General features: G+C 37.7%; 1 non-coding gene across 1 annotated transcript; it reads right to left on the bottom strand.

Annotated features, from left to right (window-relative positions):
* Nucleotides 1–19363: 19363 nt before the first annotated feature.
* Nucleotides 19364–19445, bottom strand: trnal-aag. The gene has a single exon. It is a non-coding gene; the product is annotated as a tRNA-Leu (tRNA).
* Between the last annotated feature and the right edge of the window lie 4221 nt (nucleotides 19446–23666).

The following is a 23666-nucleotide window of genomic DNA, read 5'->3' as shown; positions in this document are numbered from 1 at the left end:
AAATCCTGAAAAGAGATTTGTCCCTGCTACTGGAAAAACCATGAATCGCAAGATGTACTAATTGGCATGTACCAATCCTGACCTGAAAGAATCTTTTAGCAGACTCCTTGGCCTGAATATATGGCTGACATCGGTATGCTTCACCCATGGGATAAAGTTTATTGACAATTTCAATATTTTGTAGAACTGTAAATATCGCTTTACTGCTTCAGACTCCTTGGTGCCAACCTACATCATGCCCTTGGGATGTCATATCCCAAGAATGTTTGGTTAAGTGGGAAGGACAGTGCACTCAAGCAGACAGCTTGCTCCCTCCCTCCCCACCAGGATCCCCACCCCCACCCCCCCCCACATCGCACACAGGACAGTGCTCCCCCTTCACCTGACCCTCTGCTTTACATCACGCAAGGCATCCAGAGGATGTTTCTGTCCCAATCAAGGACCCAACGACCCTCATCCACCCCACTCACCAATCAATGAGTCAGTTAAAGATGCCATGACCCAACAACCCTTCTGCCCCCTTCCCCACCAATCAAGGAGTTACTTAAAACTCTCAGTCAAAGTGATGAACTATTAAACAGCAAGAACCACAGACAGCACCACTCAGGTGTCTACCGGAGATGAGACAGACCCCATGCTGCTTCCTTTAACATACCGGTGATCTTAAATAGCCCATGGCATGGTCAAACACATCGTAGCAATCACAGACCATCTGCTACTTGTCTCAGTAATCTTACATTTTTGTCTCCTCTCCTATCACAGAATCCCTACAGCTGAAATGAGCTCTTTTTAATGTTAGATCATTGGCTAACAAATCCTTCTTGGTTAATGATCTGATAACTGAAAATAATTTGCTTTGTATGTTTATAGTTGAGACCAGGCTAAACAACACTGCTGGTGCAGCAACACTGACAGAGGCTTGTTCTCTAAATCATTATTTCTATCAGTCAGTCAGACAAAACAGGAAAGGAGGAGGGATTTCAGCCATTTTCTCTACACAGTTTGTGTGTACGGGCATTGACCTGGGTGAATTTACATCATTTGAATATCTCACTCTTGAACTCAAAGCAGAATTATCAGTGCTCATCGTTACATTTTATCATCATCTGATCAGCATGGTAAAACTCTAGAGTTTGTAATATCAAAGAAATTAATAATGTTTAGTATTTGAATTGCCTATTTCTGACCATCATTGTGTGTTTTTTGATGCCAACCTAATCTTAACAAAGACTGAAAGGGATTTTTTGGTTCAAAAGAGATTCTTAGATGACAACGCTGAAACATTGTTTTCTAATATTATGAGATCATTTGAGCCATACAGCTGTGACTGCCCTTTAAATGACATGGATGAAAATCTCAACAATGCGTTGCCATCTGCTTTAAACACTGCTGCTCCACGAAAGGTTAAAAAGAGGTCGACTGACAGAATCTCCCCATAGTTTAACAATAATAGTGTTAATGAGATCAAGAGAATCTGTCGGGCAGCTGAAAGCAAATGGAGGAAAACTAGGCTCACAGTTCACTGTAATATATACAAAGAAGCCATGACTGTAACAAAGCAACACATCTGGCAAGAAAGGATTACTTTTCCAAGATTATTTCAGAAAAAACTGGGAACTCTAGAGTATTATTCTCCACTATTGACTAGCTATTCAACACTGCCCCCCCCCCCCCCCCGACCCCCCACAGTTCTCTGCATTGTTCTTTGATAACAAAATAACATCAATTAGAGCAAGTATTGCCACTGATGTCAACACAGATGATCGCAGCAACTCCTGTAAAAATGATGTAACCATGGGAAAATTCACCTGTATTACATTAACTGAGCTTTGCAAGACTGTCACTGTATGTAACTCCTCCACCTCATGTATTGACCCAGTACCTGCAGCATTTTTTAAGTGGGTGTTCAACATTGTTTCAAGTCATGTCCTGAATATTATAAATATGTCTCTTAAAACAAGAATCTTCCCAGATGCCTTGAAAACAGCTGTTGTAAAACCCTTACTAAATAAACACAACCTAGATGGTAATGCACTAACTGGTTATGGGCCGATATCTGACCTTCTTTTCATTAGTAAGACACTTGAAAAGATAGTTTCAGTGTAAATAAAATCCTTCTTAAAGAAAACAACATCCTGGAGGAATTTCAATCAGGCTTTAGAACATACCACAGCACTGAAACTGCTCTTACTAAAATAATCAGTGACCTCAGACTAAACTCTGATGAAAATAAGGTCTCAGTTATTATCTTCTTAGACCTAAGCACAGCATTTGATATGATTGACCATGATATACTGATCAATTGTCTTGAAAGGTCGGTTGATCTTTCTGACTGTGTGTTAAACTGGTTCAAAACATACATCAAAGGGACAAAGTTTTACGTCGGTCTTGGAGATCAGGTGTCTGTGGAACATGACAACTGCTTTGGGGTTCCACAAGGGAGGTGCCTTGGTCCATTATTATTCTCATTATACATGCTTCCACTTGGTGACATCATCAGAGAGCACAATGTATGTTTCCATAGTTATGTTGATGACACACAACTGTACATCTCTACTGAACCAAATGATGCTGCAGCTATGAACTCCATTTCTACCCGTCTTCTGGCAATAAATGAATGGATGAGCAATAATTTCTTCAAGTTAAATGACGACAAAACCTAAGTCCTACTAGTCGGCTCAAAAACAAAAAGAGAAATTCTGTTCTGGGGAAATTAACTCCCTGGATTAAATCTGAGGTTACAAGTCTTGGTCTTATCTTAGATTCAGATCTAAGCTTCAGGTCCCACATTAACAAGGTGACAAAAACACAATTTTTCCACCTTAGAAACATTCAAACCAGTATGATCATTTACAAATCAAGAAGAGTCTGAAAATCTGATTCATACCTTCATTTCAAGCCGAGTTGATTACTGTAATGCACTTTTTACTGGGCTCCCGCAAACTGTAAACTATAAACTCCCATTTCAACTTCTCTGCACTGGCTTCCTGTGACATTTAGAATTGACTTTAAGGTCCTCCTCCTTACATGCAAAGCCCTTAATGGGCTAGGACCAAGCTACATTGTTAACTTCATTGTTAACTATCTACCTTCAAGAAGACTGCGATCATCTGCTGGGGATACAGCCTTCGCTAAACTCCCCAAAGCTATAGAACACACTACCGAGAGATATTAGGGAAGCCAGTTTGCTAAATATCTTTAAAAGAAAGCTAACAACTTATCTCCTCACTGAAGCCTTTAACTAGCTTTTCTCTGTCTGATTTGCACTTATGAACTTCTTTTAAAATGTTATATTTTACATTATTTTATACATTCTATGTATTCTATGTTTTAACTTTGTTTTTATATTTTATTCGTATTGCCATTATTCAGTGTGTATTCTATTTTATGTATCAGTGGGTTTTATCTTCCACTTTATATAATGCATTCTATGTATTTTTAGTTTTACTTTATCTATTTTATTTTATCTCATTTTTATTTTTTATCAAGTGGGCTTTATTTTCAATCTTATGTTACACAGGTGCTGAGGTCAGTGGTTGGTAGATTAAAAAATAAAGACTGTGGTGTGTGTTTTAACCCCCGCAGCAACACTAAGAGTGTTTTTTCCGGGGCAGCTTCAGGTTGCATCCGACACAGATTAGACCTACAGTGAGGTTAAACCCATGGGGAAGATGTTCTAGGGTAAGCTGAAAGAGGTTTATTTCAGTTAATCAAGACCGGTGGTGAAACTGTGTCTGTTGGGAAAAAGGGAGGTTCTCTTTGCTTATGGCTTCAGAGACCTAGGCACCGATTTTATACACATGGTGAAACACTTTCTGAGTTTTTGCTCATCAAATCTCAAATTACTACCACTGAAGTATGCATTCTATGTATTCTATTTTCACTTTATTTTATCTTATTTTTATCAGTATTATCAAGTGGGTTTTAGTTTCCATCTTATGTTACATTAATGGTTTTTACATGCTTTTATGTTCCTTTATGTCTTTTTCACGTGAAACACTTAGTGCATGTAATTTCTTTTGTTGTAAAGCACTTTGAGCTGCATTTCTTGTATGAAAGGTGCCATACAAATAAAGTTATTATAATAATAGTACTACTACTACTAATAATAATAATAATATAATTACGTTTTATATAGGCAAATGAATGAGTGATATTTTTAATTTGATTATATATGGCATATTGTTGACAAGTAGTGATGATATTTGGATGAGGGCCGGTTCATGCTCAAAAAGTAGTTTGTACAACTTGTTGTTCAACTTAATTACAAATCTAATGTGTTTATAGTTGTTCTGAATGGTCACACTTGTGGAATGAAAAGCCAATAGTCATAAGGTGGGTTTCCATTCATGCTTTTTTATGGGCTTTTGCAATTTGCGTGTATGAAAATGTGAGTGGAAACACTGGAAATTTGAAAAAAGTTGAAATATTGACTGTTTTTATGCTTGGATGAGATGGAAAAGTTGATGTGTCGACAAAAGCAAAATGCAACAATTCAATGGAATCAGATTTAACGAATGAATTATGATGTACAGGAAGCATGTGACTTAAATGTTCCTACACTCTTTTTTGTCTCTGGGCAGCATTAAATACATGTCTGTATAACTGACACAGGGCTGTTATCAAAATGCTTCACCAGGATTTGTATCATATTTTTCGTCATCTCAGCTTTGACTGTCATGCTATTAATTATGTCATTTTGTTGCACCATCTTTTTCTATTTGTAGTTTATTGCACTCAATAGGAGAATGAGTGCCCCCTACTGCTTACTTTGAAGCACTCAACTATTAATATTCACGTAACATTAGTGGATTCCCCACATTAATTCACATTTTCTTTTATTGATTTTCAGAAATTTGTGCTACACTTGGATGGAATCCTATAGAGGGGAGTTACAGAAATTGTGTGACATAGCACACCCCAGATTGAAGATTTTGTGGAGCAATTGTTTAAGGAAACTTGGCTTTGCAGAAAAAGCCATTTGAGAAATGACTGGCAAGCGCTTTGGTCCAGGGATGAGTCTAAATTCTGACTCACCACCTGCAAAATTTTAGTGTAAATCCCCGCTATATATTTAAACTCTGAACATGAGCCTTTAGGAATACTCTTCAAGAAATGTGGCCCATTGAAAAGTATCAGCAACAAAATAAATGACAAAGAGAATGAGATTTGTGTTCATCTCCTGTGTGTAGCATCTGTCACGGTCTTGACAGAAAACATAGAAACCACCAGATTATCATGGAAATGAGTGATAGGAATGTTCATGGTGAAGACAGGAGATTGAAAAGAAAATGTGTGCCTTGTCGTCTGGAAGTATTGCCCCCCCCTGCTTCTCTCAGGCTTCCAACGGATAATGGATTTGACTGTACTATTTGGCTGGAATGAAAGGATGGTGTGAGAGTTTCTGTTTCCCCCTGAGGAGAATGTATAATCTCTAGGCATGAATTTACATTCATCTGACATCTGATAAAAAAGAGTGTTCATTGTAGGGCAAGTTTGCATGAAGCCTCTTATAATGGTTAGGTCACATCACCATGTAATCTTTCGTGTGGAAATATGTGAGGAGCATATTTGAGCTCCATATCAAACATCTGCTCAAAAAACTTTCATAAGACCAGTTCTACATGTCAGTGCTCAACACTTTGTCTTACTTACAGGCTCCTCAGTCTCATGACATAAAGAAAAGGTTTCATGGATGATTATGTGATGAAGTGAATATGCTAACAATACCTCAAATTATCAATCACTATAATTACAGTGTGGCATGCTAACATTTCAGAAAATGGTTTGAAAACTGTGTTGAGCTGATAGCAAAAACATACTTCATGGTACCTCAACCTGGAGGTACCACCTCAACCATTAGTGGTGCTATGGAGCAATGTTTTTTTATGATTAGATCCCTATTTTTTGGTGTTTAATGCTGTATTAGCATGCAGACAAGGATGTTCATATACAGTGTGTGCACGTGAATGCAAGTGAAACAATGCACATTCCTACTTTCTCACTATTTTTATTGATTAACAGCTGGTGACAATCGGTGAAATGTAGCGGCAAAAGACGGAATAAAAAGATGGCAAGCTAGCAAACATGCAAATAATGCAAACATCAGTTATATTCAAAAGTCAGTGTTGCAAATGTTTTATCAGGAGGGAAATGAATGCAAGATTTTTGTTAGGCCTTAAGTATACACATTATGCGTTTTGGTGAGAAATACCAAATGTGTTTGTTTACTACAAAATTCAACAGGGTACCTTCAACATCTTGATTTCACAAAATTGGCAATTGTAAATGACTACAGAAGTGATTTTGCCCAAGGGCATAATTTTCACTGCGGTTGGACACGTCGCCCTCACTTTTCCAAATTCTATTTTTGTCCCCCTCAGTTTTGTGGTTTCCTAAAATCTCTCTCAACACTGTCCAAATGCATCTGAGTCATCTTAAATTATAACAACCAGCAGTGAATTTTTTTTCTCTTTCTGCTCTGGGTTTCACCTCTCAGGCTACATAGTGCACCTTATGTAGTTGCTGGTGCTTGCAGGGGTTGTATGCAGCCTGAGAAGAAGACTGTAGCCGATACACAGGGCTTCAGTAAACACACTGCCTCTCCTTTATTTTGGGTACAACAGAAAAAAATAAAATAGTAAATATTTTCATAAAAGACACTAAAATTGAGCATCAGTCAAGTCAGTGAAGCACACATATGATTAAGATGTTAGTACAATATTATAAAAGTATCAGATCTTCATCAATACTACAGAGATAATAAGTAAGTTAATGCATTAACAATACAGTAGTTTAGCATAGCATTCGTATACATAATTTCTGTTACTTTTGCATTGTTGCCATATTTTCAGACCTTTATCACCTTGTCCAGAGCTTAAACGTTCAGTTCTAGTGTCTCAGAATGACACTTTCAAAGAAAAGAAAAAAGAACAAGAAAAATAAAAAAAATACCCACATTTTTAAGGGTACTTAACTGAATTAACACTACCGTGATGTAAATTAAATGTGACTAAGCCCTCATAGACATAAAAGACAAAAGGCTACACTATTAAACTGGCAGAGAACCTTAGCACAAGAGTAGACTGTAACTTTCAACACATTTTCTTGATGTGTTAGGGATCCAATAGTCCCACAGTAACACAGATGCTTTATCAGATAAATTGGGTACTGTCATAACGAGATTTGGGCAAATAGAATAAATATTCTAAAGCAATTGATTTAAATTCGGTACTATCAAGAGAATAATGCTTTTGAGCTTGAGTTTTTAAAAAACAACCACTGCTTCTGTTAGAGGGGAAGCGATTGCTTATGGGAAGAGGATGCACATGCAACTGAAGTGTCGGATTTTATCCAACAAAATTGCAAGTAAGCAGTACACATCCTTGCCCAGCGAGCCACTGGGGTGTCTCTACATAATACGATTTGACTGCTGAAATCCATATGAAGGGAAGGAATATAAAGAGGGTGAATGGGGAATTGTGGCAGGCAGTATTTGTGCAAGGAGAACGGATAATCTAAAGGCATGGATTTACATTCATCTCTTCTTCTGTGGAGCTGACTTGGCACAGAAAACATAAGACTTATGAAGACATCAGCTAACCGGCTTTCAGTCAAACTGTATGGAGATGAATCTCACTGTGTGTGTGTGTGTGTGTGTGTGTGTGTGTGTGTGTGTGATAGAAAAAGAAACAGTGAAGGCATCAGTCATGATTTAGTTAGTCAACGTCCATGCAGATTAAACAGTAGCAACAGATTAGACTGCAGCCATGTGATTGTGTGAGACTGTATTTTCATGGCCTACTGTATATTAAATATGAAAACACACATAATGAAAGTTTATGATAAATATTGTAGCATTCAGATATTACATAGGAATGTCATTATGTGTTTGGAAATGGCAGTAAGAGTGAGCTTTGCATACTGATGACAGTGCTCATGCTTCAACAAAATACAGTGTATGCTTACTTAGCTCAACACCAGGAACGCTTATATTACTTCAAAGATTAAGGCAACAATTTGCATCTTAATCCCCCGTAACATGTAGTCAAAAGCATATAAGCAGTGGAACAGTGAGTGGTCAGGGGTCTACAAATGCAACAAAAGTGCTTACATGGCTTGTGTGAATATTAACTGCTTTTCGCTGGAGTCGTCCTGAAAGTTTGATAAGAAGCCTCAACAAGTCAAAAAATTATTATTATTATTTTTATCCTCTAAACCAAAGCAGGATCCTTTTATTACTGTGCACACTGTACCAGATGAAAACCAGTTAAAAAGCATCAAAGGACAGCTTAAGCTCACAGGCCGCGTGGTTTAAGAGAATTTGAATTTCCAGCTGACAACACCAATTTGCAGAAGTGTGTCTCTGGAATGCTTTTGTCATGAAAGTAAAATGATGTTAGTAACAGTTACATGGTAATTTTTTGACAGCGGAGGTTCTGCATACTAGAAAAATCAAAGCAGCATGCTAAAGATTCAACACGAGGAGCAATCAAACCCCTAGGGACGTACAGAGGAGAAGCGGCAGACATGAATCACTGAGGTAGGAAAAATACATCAGGTCTACATAAACATATGGTGCCATCCTGATGTATATCGATTTATATCCTGACAAGATGGGGAAACGCAAAGTAAGTAAGATGCATGTAGGAGCCGAGGTGACACATGAAATGACCCGCCTTGTTTGAACTGACAAATGTGATTAGGGATTCTCTCATAGCTTGTAATCAGGCAATGTGGCACATGCTGATCATTAACTTCAAACTTTTTCTCTCTTCTTTTGGTCACGGATGAATTGTGCCTCAGCGAACCTGGTGGGAGTGGGCAGCTATAGCACGAGGTAACATAAATATTCTCAACCACCTCGCTTCTACTAAAGTGAAAATAAAGTCATGATGTAAGTATCTTCAGGGGCTGTTTTCATCAACCACCTTTATGAATATATATTAAAGAAAACGTGGCAAGATTATGAAATTAAACGAGCACCAGTTACTCAGATACAGAATGACATTTTTATTTATTTATTTATTTATTTATTTATTTATTTATTTTTGACGAAGTAATGTGTGTCCTTATGTATCCTGTTATGTTTTTATCTGCTGTGGTGATAATGCAACACACATCCCCATCTGAACTCTTGTTAGTATTCCTGATTTTTGGCCATGTGGAGTGGATACACGTAATTGTGAGTGTCAGCATGACATGAATGGTATTTCTGCATTTAGAAGAAGAAAAAACAGGAACCACACTGCCAACGTGTAGTTGAAAAATCTGTTTCCATCAGCACCATTTTCAAAATTCCAACTATTTGCAAAGGTCTGCCTTTTATACTCATGTTTTTATGTGCAAACTGAAACTGTGTCTAAAAGCAGGATGGATGCATGCCTCATGTCAGAGGTTTCAAATTAGTTTTGTGGATTCCCACTTTTAGACTCTGAGGGCCTTTTCACACCTGAAAGTCCAAACCAAGGTTCATGTTTTTGTTGTATTGTATACATTTGATCCAGTTAGTTCTGGATTCACATTGCAATTATGCAAGCGCACTAAAGAACTTTACATGACGTACGTACATCCTGTCGTCATCGCCTACATGGGCTGCGTCTTCCTATACTTGGCATCGGTTGGTGTGTAGACGGGTGTGCATCTGACATTGGCGTGTTGTCAATTCTGTGGGTAGTCTCCTATCACTGTTTGCATGTGTAATGGAGAAAAAATAATTAATAGAATCATTTCTTTGCCACTATATCATATTATTATATTATATATACCACAGTTTTTTTATCTTCAGGTGGCATTGCTCTCCAGTCCTCTCATATCCTCTCTCTCTCATCCTCTCCAAAATACCTGGAAAGTGTTGGCATTTTTATGAATTTTTTTCCAGTTGACTTTTTATAACATTGTCAGACAATATTTCAACTGAAAACTTGGTCTCCTCCTCTCCCCATGTGCTTTTTTCTGGTTCTGACAATAGCCTGCTGGAACTTTCTGTAATTGGTCCAAAAGTCCAAACCATCCAAAATATGTTTTCCCACTAGAAAGAAACCAATCCATGGTTCAGTTTGATCCGAGACCACCTCTTTTCATCAGACCAGGGTTTGGCTGTTTGGTCCGGAACGTGGTTTGGGGGAGGTTTCACACCTGTCATTTTCGTTCGGATCAAACTGAAAAGTCTGAAAGTACAGACCAAACAAGGTAGGTGTGAAAAAGCCCTGAAAGAGGCAGGAAAACCCTCTTTAAAAGGCCAACCTCTAGAACTGTGTAGTGGCTCAGTTGACTAAAGTTCCACCTACAGTATCTTGTGATATGGAGAAGATAAAAATGTTAATGTAGCCTTAAGCACTCACTGCTGACTAATAAAGGCTGTGGAAGGCTGACATACATACTAAGATCAAATAGCCTATATATAGGGTAAATATATGAAGTATAAATGCTCTTCCAAATGGATGTAAGCTTGTTAGAAAGCATTTGAATTCTCAGTGGATGTAATTATGATCATTCATAAGGGAATTTCGCACTTTGAATGAAAGAGGAATGTACACATTACTACTGTGGTTGATCGTCCCACACTAAAGCACAGTCACTGTGGTATAAGCAGTATGTATGTGTATACTATTTTACAAGACATGTTTTCGAGGGGTTGAGTTAATTAGAAGTCAGGGAGTTAAAATTGAAACCCCATTAAAGAAAGTGAATGTAGTTTCTGTGGCAGCACTTTAAAAGATAACTCAACTAGGGTCTTACTCTCCTAGTTTTACCCATCATTCTTGTTAGTTAACTGCTGAGATCTGGGAACGTGATGACATTGCTCAAAAGAAGTACAACTAAAATTATTTCAGTTCAGTAGTTTTGATAATGTGACTGTTAGCTTAATAACAACCTAAAAGCACTGAACAGAATCTATAATTCTTTTTCCTGCTTTGTCTTTTTCCTGCACATGTCAGGATGTGATAAGTGATGCAGATTGCCAGCAGTTATGAAGCAAGGGGTAGAAATCTCACTTTTGAGTGAAATCATTTGATGCTTACATTGTGAAGATTCATATGGCTGTGTGTTCCATGATTTCTGTCATTCGAATGAGTATTACCATTTCTATACATGAGGAGGTACATATCTACATCCGTAAATTCAATCTGATCAGTTAATATTACACACTAACCCCTTTCTATAAATCAGATTTTAAAGTAGGTTTTAAACCCTTGTGAATGGGATTACTACGTCTGACTTAGTGTCTCATTTGAAAAGGTAAAACTGTAAAGCTGGATCAGCTAATGAGACTGTTGGCTCACGAGCTGCTAATCCTGCTCTTGTGGGTTTGAATCCCATCTTTGTCGTCTAGGTGGTTTTTGCTAATTACCCTAAAGGGATCATGGAAGCTTGATCTAATTAAACAGCTAGTTATCCAAAAGTAGAAGGTAAAATACAGCTAATGTCACACACATACACACAGAAAAAAGTTAAGTTTATTTAGAAAAAAAAAAAAAAAAGGAGAGCAGACATGTAAAGCTGCTGCATGGAGTGGAACCACACACACACACACACACACACACACACACACACACACACACACACACACACACACAAGGGGAAATGAGGAAAGTTGTTAAACATGGTAGCAGTGCTTATAGTAACTGCATAAAGTGCAAAGACCACATCACAAATAAAAGTCTCTTCCTTTTTCCTTTTTTTAACTTATACTTAATCACACCCTCTAACTTTCTCCTGGTGTTTTCCACTCTCAACCGTACTTCTTTTTAGTTAATGTGGTTTTAATCAATTTCTAGGGAAGGGAACATACAATGTGATGGAAAAAAAAAAAAAAAAATCTGGTGAAACAAGTAAAAACTCTACTCATGGCAAAAAAGATTACTGATTCAATGATGTGGCTTTTTTTACATTGTAGTCAGCAAAAAACAACAAGTCAGACTCTACCAGAAAGTGTTCCATTTTAAGATGGATGTTTTTGTCAAATCCTGACAAGGTAACAGAGAGAAATGTTGCAGACATGGAAAAACCTGACATTTTCATCTTACTCACATACTGTATTTCTCTAGGATTCATGGTCTCTTCCTGTCTTTGACAAGTTCGGGTATTCATGGAATTTACGCCGGTGCATAAATCATATTTGAAAATCACATGAAGGTGTACATTCTGTATCACACTGATAAATGACAGAGCCATGCATCATTTCAACATAAACCACATAATCATTGTAGGAGATGTGAGGTGCTGATGCTTCCATACGGACACTCAACAAAATCAATAAACAGTTCAACATTTTGGGAAATGCAGATATTGCTCTCTCTTTTTTTCTTTTTTTTTTTTAACAAAAGTTGGATGAAAAGATCGATACCATCTTAATTTTTGTGCATTTACTATGGATTCAGAGCAGGGAGTCAATAACCGCTTAACAGCACCTCTAAAGCTCACTAATTTACAAGCTGTATCTTGTTTAACCTGTACAAATACTAAAATGTAAGAACAATAACAAAAAAACAAGTTGAGGTTTTAGCTAATGGATGCCTGACTTTACAATTAGCTAACAGACATGAGATTGACTTTGATCTTATGAGCTAAGTCGGCAAGAGAGCAAATCTATCAGTCTATGTAGTTCTGGATTAAAGACAGTCATTGTTAGCAAGGAACACTTTATTTTCTGGTCTATGTTCTCATAATATATGGGGGGGGTTACATGCAAAGCTGCTCCCAAACATGGACTTTAAACATTTATAACAACACTACTGGAGCAGTTCTTTGATACATCACAGTAACGGAACAGATAAGTGGTGATTAGAGATTTAAAAAAAAAAAAAAAAAAAGAGGATATTTGATGCTAACAAAGGGAACATGTCAGTTATGCTTCAATCTTTCGCACTTTCATCTTTCTCCCCTCTTCATTTACATTCCTCTGTGCTTTTCCTCTATTCATCTCCATGCTTTCAAGCTGTCAGTCGATACAAATGATTGATAAATGTTAAATGTCCCTCACCTCATCTCTCTCTGTACTGTCTGTCCACTGAATTTATGATATAAAAGCACCTTTAAACAGGACTCTTCAACAGTTCATATGTATCTGCATGTGTGCACTTGTGCATGTTAATCTCAATAGTGCATCAATAAGGGGCTGAAGGCATCAATTTGTCAAACAATGAATAATGCCGCCTGTCATTTAGAGTACCTCATTCATTAGACAAGCTTTTAAATATATGTGTATTTATATGTATGGATATGTGTTTGCATGTTTCTGGATTATGCACTCTGCATTTTAAGAATAATTGTGTTTGCATGTATGTCAGGACGTACTTCGGTTTGTGTGTAACCTTGTGTGTTTATGTGTGTGTGTGAGAGAGAGAAGCGGGGGGTTTCTAAACAAGTAAATTATATATGTCTAGGTTATATAAGTGTCAAGGGTCTTCATGTATTATATATTACCATTTGCCTGCTGTGTACGTTGGCCAGCAGTAAAACATTCATTGGCCCTCATTATGTTACAGATAGTGTTGGTGTTCCAGACTCACATTGACCAATGCACTTCTTGTACTCGTGATATGAATCAGTACACTGTGTGACTGAAAAGGTCAGTTTGCTATAGTTGTCTGGACAGGAACTCATACTAAAATCTATGAACAAATGAGCTCAGGAGTTTATATTTGTCTTTTAGGAACTAATCCCATGATAAAAACAAGCCAATAAGTCTATCTGTGATACTCAGCTGCAAGTCCATTTGTTTCTGATGAAGGGATAAATCTGTAAAAATAGGCAATAGATATGGTTTCTTCTGTTTGTTTGTTGTTTTTTTTTTGGTTTTTTTTTGAAGGCTCAGTAATTTCCTAAAGCAGCTGGACATTGTAGTTTTTGGCAAACTATACTGAAACAAGAGCAAACAGTGTATTTGTTGGGGATTATTTTCAGCTGCGGATTAATACACATTTGGTGCTCTAGTGAGTACTGGCAGGAGGATGGTGTGTGTGGGATGGAGTCAAAATAAACTACAGTGTGTGTGTTCATGGTAATGAAGGAACATGTGACGCAGTTCAGCAGTGTGGCTCAGTGACATGTTTTTAATAGTTTTTGGACGACAGTGGAGCGCGATGGCACGGAGGAATAGATCCTTTTATAGCTGACTTCATCAGAAATATGCACGCACATCTCGGCAACGGGAGTGGAGTTTTGCCCTAGCTTGCATCTTACGGTGCCACCCTTCATATCCCTCATTTCACAAAAGGAAAAAAAGCATCTCTCTGCACAGGAAGTGGAGTCATCTAGACAACTTTCTTGTGTCAGGATCCATTTGGAATGAGTCGTTGGTCGGTGGAGGAACATTAAGACTTTGCCAACAGTTATTCCAGTGTCACAGGTTAACATGCTAGATAATGATGTAACCATGTGTGGTGCCCTCACAAACCTCTGAAAGAGTGTTCCAAAGAGTTCCCAAATAAGTAAATTCTATAAATTATTTATTGAGTCATTTCACAAACAGCATTTCATTGTGAATTGTCAAAACATGTACCATTATTTCTGGATTTTCCCCCCTAAATGATTCAAATGAGGTTATGTATTTTCCAGCTTAGCAAGGAATATTTAATTGTATCCATGTATGAATTATGATATAAAACATGGTACATTACAACATGTACTTAGGACTTCATGGGTGATAATAAACCTCCTAACATTAGCTGCCCCTGATGTGTATAATGGTCCTTGTTTTCCCCAAGATTATCTCAAACTACAATAATTTGTAGTGACATTATTAACAAAGACTTTCATTCCAACATTAGATACGTACAACTGGAGAAATGTGACTCATCAAACAAAAAATAGAGACCGCAGTCATTAACAAGAAACGCAACATAAAATGTAAGGAAAAGGTTACTAATGAATTCATTAGGTTTCCAACATTGTCAATGAAGGTATTCAGGCTTCAACTGTGACAGTCCCTACATAACCATGTTGCTGGCTTCCTTTTGATCTGTACACAGCTGTAGTGAAAGTGGTTGTTGCATTTGACACAGTTGATCATTTTGCCAAAATCTGGCCTTTCACAGTATTTTCAGGCTCTCTGTGTCTCCAAGGCAGGGTCATCTTCTTGTCAGTAGTTCAGTGAACACACTCGAGATAAAGAAGTCTTGTGCTTTTGGCAAAGCCTTCTGCAGAAACTCTTCATTTCTTAGGATACATTGCACAATGAACTTCTCCCTCATCCACAACACAAAGTCATAGCAACTAACATCACGCACAAACATGTGGAGTTGAATTTGATAGCAGAATAGTTGTGATTGCTTCAATATGACTGACTTGTCCAGACAAAAGTACTGGTCGTCTGTGCTTCCCTGAAGGCTGTCACGCTACTTGTAGGGACACTTTATCTCTAGCAGACCTTTGCCACGGCAGGAACATCTTGCTATTCCATCTGGCAATGATCCAAGGTGTGACTCAAAAGGCCACACCACTAAGCCACCGGAGCTGACCCTGAAATCTTGATGGCTTCAGGCCATAAATGCAGTATAAGATTGTCTTGTCGTTTCCTCCATGTTTTCCCTTCAGAGTACAAATGGGACATTTAAAAGTGTTTTGTTGTACTGCATTATATCCATTAGGTATGTTTTGCTGATCTTGTCATGGTGAAATTTGGTACTTTTGATCCGACCAACCCTATAGGTGTGCCAGTCCTTTGACCTTGACTGTTGCCGTGGTACAAATTCCAGCTTGCTTCTCATATTGATTAGGTTGTAGCTTAGTTTTTAGTCTGTGAAATGTTTCTTCACTTTTCACCTGCATTTCCTGTGGCGAGAGTTACCTGGATGTTGTGTTAAATAAAGCAGTCAAGGGCTCAGGTAAGTCTGGTTGTTCCTGTTTATCAGTGTCAGATGATGCAGTTTCCGTCACTAATCTCCAGACTTGTCAGCACTGCGGCACCTGGGGCCACAACCTGCAGTTCCCAAATATCATCATCTGTCAACTCTGATGACAGTGCAACAAAAAGACACAATAATTGTGCTGCATAATATTCACATTTGAAAAAGCTTGACTCAGTTCTTACTAAACTCATTAAGAAGAGCTTGTCTGTTATCTATTGTGCAGGAGCACAATAGATAACAGGCAATCAAATTTTCAGAATCAGTAATCTGAAGGAAAATGCACAGACACGGTCAGACTAACAAAACATCAAATGATATTGACATTACTTCAACTGTGTTTATTCGCCTTTATGATTTTCATCTCTGCTTTGCCAAGAAACTCCTTCTTTCTACATTATGGTGTTAAAAGACTGAGGAGAAGTCTTGAAAATGAATTAAATGCACTATGGTAAAAGGAAACTTTTCTAGACTTTGTCAATTATTACATACCTCTGGGTGTGACACTGCTTTCTCAGCTGCAGCATGACCCAACCCTGAAATTTAAAAAAGACATAATAAAACATACTGCTTAATTTTAGTTTTATTATAAAGTTATGACCAGGACTTGAAATTAACACTTACTCTCAGCCAAATTTTGGCTGTGACTAAGGGTAAATTCTACTAGGCATTTTAGCATGTATCCAGCCTAAGCTCAATCAGGTTTTGACTGCAAATAAATAATATTGGCTGCCGAAATTCTGAACCCACTTGCCACTATGTGTAGTTCATGAAAAAGGTAGTTTCATGCCCTGGTTATGACTAAGTTAGAGGGGCAAGGTACATATGATTTTTGATATGATGAGGAAAGCAATAAGTGAAATTACTGTTATGAGGTAGTTTTCTGATTTGTTAATTATAACCCAAACCTCATTCATAGTGGTCTTGTGTCTTTGTCTTTGGCTAGGGAGGATTTCTGATTTCAAGACTCAAAACCCTGAGTCGGTATCATGGTCTTTGATGTTCTGTACATCACCACAGGTAACGTAGTTGTAAGCATCTAGTGACTTGTTTGCTAATTTCTCGCTGGTGTACACGCTAGGTCTCTCCACCAAATATGTGTATATATCTGGCCACTGAATATTGGTCCACTTGCTTCAGGCTACATGTTCATACGCTGTATCTTTGAAAGGATGCAGCCCCAGAAAAGGAACATAGCTGTCTTTTGCCTGAACAACAACCATTAGCATCCCATAATCCACCTTGCATTGCATTGTACCTACCAGTTACCTGCATTCAGGTGGTTTCCAGTTATACTGCTGAGATAAACAGGCATTCCGGCATTGCCAGTTAACTCGTTATAAGAATGACACCTTTCTCTTCAATTCTTTGACTGGCTTTTATCTTGGAAATCATTAGTGCCAAACTTCTGAAAGCAGCTCATTAAGCTTTTGCATTCCTTCAGATTTATTTGAGTATCATAGTAACTCTCTTAGAAATTCTCACAGAATTGTAGTTTTAGAAGTGCTTATCTTAACATGTAGCCCTGAATGAGTTCATAGCTTTCTGACCCTTGAAAGTGAGGTGTTTTGTTATTATTGATATATGTTCTCTGACCATGTAACCTTTAATCAACAGTAGAATTCCAAGTCACAAAATTTATGCAAAATCATAACCATAACATTCACTGTATTCCTTTTTCAAGGTAGATTATTCTGGCTCCCAAAAAATGATGTAATAGGATCAATAACAGAATACAGTCAGTGTAATTAGAGTTGTGGTTATATAAATCTCTCGGCAGCCGAATCTCAGTTTGTCCACATAAGGCTCATTCAAGGTACAACCAGTAAGTAGCTTGGTCCAAGGACATTAAGCAGAGAGGACAATTGGACCTGCTGTAATCTCTGTGTCCAGGAGATGGACAGCGGTAAGCAGAGTGACCGCTCTGGGAGAGGAGGGGATTACTGATTAGTCTGTGTGTGTGTGTGTGTGTGTGTGTGAGAGAGAGAGACACACACACACACACACAGACTGTTTGTAAGTGTATGTATGTGTCCTTGAATGTGACTGCTGAAACTGGCATGTTAAAATGCAAATGCATATATCAGGACATTAAATATGTAAATCATATTACAGCTAATTTAATGGTTGCATCATTTATTGTTTTTTTGGTGGTGAAACTATTCAACACTTACATTGCTACTACCATACATCACTGTCATAATCAAAACAAAGCAGCATCATATTACACCATTCATTGTATTTCCTTGTGGCTGCAATAGTAATAGAAAATACAGTGTGCTGCAAGCAGAGAAAAGGAAAGAAAACAATGTATCAAGTGATGGAATGTTGAAGGGAAAGGAAGCACATTGTGAGTTTTGAGAGAAACACACAGATGCCAATGGGATGAATGAAATGCAAGTTTGTCCCTTGACTACAGCACCACCTACAGTGTAATTCCACAGGACCTTCGACAATGTCCAAGAGCCAATGAATGACGCAGCCAGAAAGTGTCAGTAAAGTAAATGAGGATCCAAGTAATATATAACAGTAGGCCAATGCAGCTGTAGTTTCAGTAATGTGTAACAGCAATAATAACAGTAGTGTAATTATTACCAGCAACATGTTGTAGAGCCAGGAGAAGTAGTAATAACAGAAGTAATATTGTAACTTTATAAGTGCTATAACTAAATATTATGACTGTACTAACACTTTTAGTACTGTAAAGCAAAAGTGCTGCATAAATATTCTATACATATAAAAATATTTCCTCTGATTCTGAGGCGATGTCATTGCATAGAATCACTATATTCCTTTTTTTACTTAAATAACATAACTGCATGTTTCTTCATACTCACATACACACACAGTGAAAGGGGTAGCTATGTATGGATTGTATGGATGTATGAAGTCATTAAGAGAGTAAGAATCATTGCATATGCGCTGTGCATCATCAGAGCATCAAATTTATAAATAAAGTTTTACTAAGTCTGCTTGTATTAATTATATAGTTTATAATAACTGTTATATAGTTTGTGCTGTGGACAATTGTAAACAAAGTTAACTTTACAGTTTAAATTCAGGACATGGGGAGATTTCCATCAAACATCTTTTTTTCTGCTGGAAGACCAGAAAAAAAGGATTTGCCATTGATGTAGTGCAACACAGGATAAGCACAGTATGTTCAAGGATGTTATATCTGAAAAACTTGAAAAAAGAAAGAAATAAATTAATACGGGAACCTTTTTTGTGACCCTTCTACTGGAGGGAACTAAAGTCAGAAATTTTCAACACATAGGTTACTGCTTTAAAAACAGTAGTTTTATCAAGTGTCCTCAGTAGCTGGGTTTAAGTACTGCTTTGACTATTTACCATGTCATTTCCACTATACCATCTCATTTCAGAGTGGCATTGTGTAGTAAATTTTTTGAGGGGGCACAGTTTCAGAATACATAGGATAATGTTCATACCATCTTTATCATGATTTTTACCCTTTTCTTACACTTTGGAGTGAAAGAAAGTTTGAGGCTAAATGGCAGTGGTGGGATTTGAACCCACGCCTCCTGAGAGACTGGAGCCTTAATCCAGCGCCTTAGACCGCTCGGCCACACTACCAGATAATTGCTCATCCTGCTGCAAGGATATCGAACCGCTTCAGCAAGCGCAACATTCTCCAGTCTGTCAGGACAGGTTCCACACAATTTGGAATTTTACATTAAAAAAATTAATTAAAATACACTATTATTGAAACATTTTCATTTGTAAATGCCATACAAATAAACCTTGCTATTGAGAAACAGAAACTCACTACATGTTTTCATAAATTACAATATAGATATTCAAAATAATGGCTTTTTTTGCTATTTCCAGCGAGAGTTACTAAATTGTAAATTGGTATGTATTTACTGTAAAAAAGTATGCTTGGGGGCTGAAAACCTGTTGAAATCCAGATAATTTAAACCTCACTCAACACATCTCAGATTATTTACATGGAATTATATCATTTCTTAGTTGTAGCATTCCAGTTTTGAGTCTGTGGACCGTCAGCAGATATGATCATATATCTTATTAGCAACGTCCTTGTGGTACTTTATGCAAGGACGTGTGTCTCTGTGCTTATTAGTGTGTTACATTTTTAATTCTTATGCATTTTTAAACAGCCACGCCTTTATGCAAATTGTCTCAATTTGATGGTTTTCACTACAAACTACAATGTTAATTTGGTTGTTGACTTATCTGCATAACTTATTAATTAGAAAATGAGCTTGAGTGGCTCTGTTGACCTCTGGCATTTCAAATGAAGCTTCACACACATTAAAACATGCACCAAAACTTACTGACATGCACACACACACACACACACACACACACACACACACAGAAACAGGGCCACAGAAAACCCTAAGAAAATCAATTATGAAAGACAGGAGTACGATAAATGCTCCCAGAATAATATAGTCTTGTCTAATGTGGTCCAAGAAGGGAATTTAGGGTCAAAAGGCCAAAAAAGTTTTAAATCCCTGGTCAAATCAGTCAAGGTAAACTAAAAGTGTGAGTATAAAGTTAGAAAGTATATAGTGTTTGTAGAGTTTTGCTATTTTCTCTTCAGTTTTAACTAGCACAGATTGTAATGCATAATTTCTGGCTGTTTTATTTTTTTTTTCTGAATAGTTTTTGGGGGGGCATTGCTGATGAGGATGAAGAGAGATGGGCAATGACATGTAACAAAGGTCGCTGGCCACATGTGATGTGATGTTCATGGTCAGCACCCCAACTCCCTGCATATATATTTATTTATATATTTAGGCATATTAACAAATATAGTTGAGAATTTGAAGAGTTTAGTTAGTGAATAAAATAGCTGCATTTTGTGTGCTTTGTCAACTATTCACAATTTTCCACTGAATGTACAAACATTATTAATTTTAACAAACCAATGACAAACTCAGAAAACCTTGAAGATCCCTTCCTTGCTTTTTTAAAAGTCATATAAAAAAAGTTCAGTTACCTGGTTGGAAATTTGAAGACACTTATTTGAAAATTCAGAATCTACAAATACATTTTTGCATTTCAAAGGTCATCTCCTACTTCACTGTAAAGTCTATTCTCAGTGTTTGTGCACTGGAAGCTTCACATTTCCACATCACACTTGTGTAAGTTACAAAATGGACCACGAATGACTCCAAATTGCTGTGCTGTCACACATCATGCTCGTACGTCTTAAACTCAGTTTTATTGTGAGCACAGAGCAACTCTCCACCTTCAGCAGAAGAAAGTGAAAACAAACTCGACACATACATCATTCTGCACAGTGAAGCTCAAACATCCAACTGAAAGAACAAGAGACAAAACACATTTTTGAGTGGAGGGGGACTTGGTATCTAGTGTTAAGGCATCAGTATGCTTTAAACTAAGTGCTTACTGGATTACATAACAGCGTCTGAAACCCTCTTTCCACATCTGACAAGTTTCGCAACTTTCCAAAACCAGACAATCCAACAATCTTTCCCACTTTACACAGCGATTAGGCAGGGTTTGAACTTCTTTCAATCAGGTTCGCTGTTCTCACTCTTCACACAACTTCTGTCATCACTTGTGTGTGCAACTGAGTGCAACACCATGGATGCCTTTGAAGAGAAACTGTCAGAAAATGTGAGCCTTATCCTTATTACGTCTAGACTAACACACAAAAGACACCAATTTGTTAGAGATCAGGAGGGCAGTAGATGTTGCCAGGAGGAGGTAATGGCACCTTCCACTATGGGCAGTCTGAACAGGTATGAACTTTACTTTTACCTTTAGATGTGGCCAGACAACACTTTTATGTCAAAGTTAGTTTGAAGTATACTGAGGTGTTTCCTGTCTGTGTTAAAAGACCTATCAATAATGGTCTTATAATATCCTTAGAACTTCTCTCTTTGCAAGACTCTTTGCAATTATCAAGACTTATCCAGTACCATTGTCCTGATTTAGATGTGGAAATGAACCAGAGGCAGAAATCTATCTGCTTTTTGTCAACTTGTGTGACTGTTTCTTTCTAAATTATTTCTTTCTCCTTCTTTCTATCTTTAGACCATTCCTCTCTTCCTCCCTTACTCCTCCTGCTTTGTCTATGTGCCAGTCTGAACCAAAGCCCCGTCTCACACTATAGACTATGAGTAAAGTTTAAATTACAGAATTAAAGATTAACAAGGGAAGACTTGCTTGAATTATTTTGAATTATTTATGAGTCGTGTGTGTGCCTATATGTGTGTGTGTGTGTGTGTGTGTGTGTGTGTGTGTGTCTGTGTGTGTGAGGTCAGGTTCAGCTTTACATGTGAAGTCTAGCTCTTAATGAATGTGCATTGCATGTTTGACTGCTCTTACATGAAGCAATTAGGAATCACAATGACATCCATGTGTCATAGTCGACCACTTAACTAATAATAACTAATAATAATCATAGGAAATTGCACATGTCTATTTAATTACCAGCACAAACTATTATTGTCCCCTGCCATCCAGTGCCCTAGGAGGGGCACAATACTTAATTAAGACACAAGACAAAAAGCCCTAAAAACCCAAAGGTTTCCTACAGAGGACTCAGTAAGTACAGAATCAACAAAGGATTTGAACCTCCCAGTTCTAATTATACTAACATAATTGGTAGCAGGATAATTCCTGATACTAATTTCTTTTACTAATTTCAGTGGAGAGTTTTAAAGGGAAACTTTCAGATATTTTTCTCACATATCTTTTCACATTCTTTCTGAGAATGAGATATCTCACATCTAATCAATAAGTACTAAGCTGGAGTCAGGATATGATTAACCTATAGCTTAGCATAAAGACTGAAGGCAGAGGTGAATAGCTAGTCCGACATGTTGTATCATGTTTGGAGACAACCAGGCTAGCTGTTCCCCCTAGCTTCCACTTGTTATGCTAATCTAGGCTAAACACATGCTTACTCCAGATCTGTACTTAATGTGAAGACATGATATTGACCTTCTCATCTGGCTCTTGAGAGGAAAGTGAGTAAGTACAGTAAGTAACCCCAACACATTAACTATTCCTTTAAGGGAAACACCCTCTGACTACACCACATTGTGTCATTTGACACCTGTAACAAACACCAGACAGTTAAGGTACAATTGCCAGTTTCTAGAAATAGGACAGTGGTGTATGTTAAAACACATCGGGATGCATCAAACCTACAATAATGTGGTTTGTCGCCGCCAGTGAGTGGGCTTACATAACAAGCGTACTACAACAGGTTGCAGCTGTCAGATGCCGGAGGTATGTGTTGTCCTTCAGCATCTCATGGTGGCCAAAATATGAGTAGCTTGAACACAAAAATCTCACCCTTCATAGAGTTCACATCAGTCAAACCTTTCTTTGTGATATGAGTGCACAGGTAATAATAACTTCAATAAGGTTTGCACCATAACAGTCAAAATAGGATCCAAGCCAGTTTCCCAAACTGTCATTGTACCAACTCGAGCGTGACAACAGTATAATTCCACACCACACAATGGCTTTGTATGATTCTCTTCTCTGAAGCAAAGTTGACCGAGCTCTGGTTACACAGGACTGCGAGTGGAGGTGTGTGTGGGAGTGTGTTTATGTGTCACATGTGCTATGTGATCTCTGCTTGCCAAGCCGGGGTCTGTGGCATCAATAAACATGCTACAAAGATCATAGAGCGAGAGAGTGACACACACACACACACACATAGTAGATGAGAATGTTTGAGGGAATAGAGAGAGAGAGACCATGTGAGTAGTATCAGTTTGCAGAGCACTTGAGCCTCTGGGTGTGTGTGTGTGTGCGTGCGTGTGTGTGTGTGTGTGTGTAGCC

Source organism: Thunnus albacares, chromosome 10 (genome assembly GCF_914725855.1).
Source record: "Thunnus albacares chromosome 10, fThuAlb1.1, whole genome shotgun sequence".
Lineage (NCBI taxonomy): Eukaryota > Metazoa > Chordata > Actinopteri > Scombriformes > Scombridae > Thunnus > Thunnus albacares.
The sequence above is the reverse complement of the archived record's forward strand: the minus strand, read 5'-3'. Positions and strand labels throughout refer to the sequence as shown.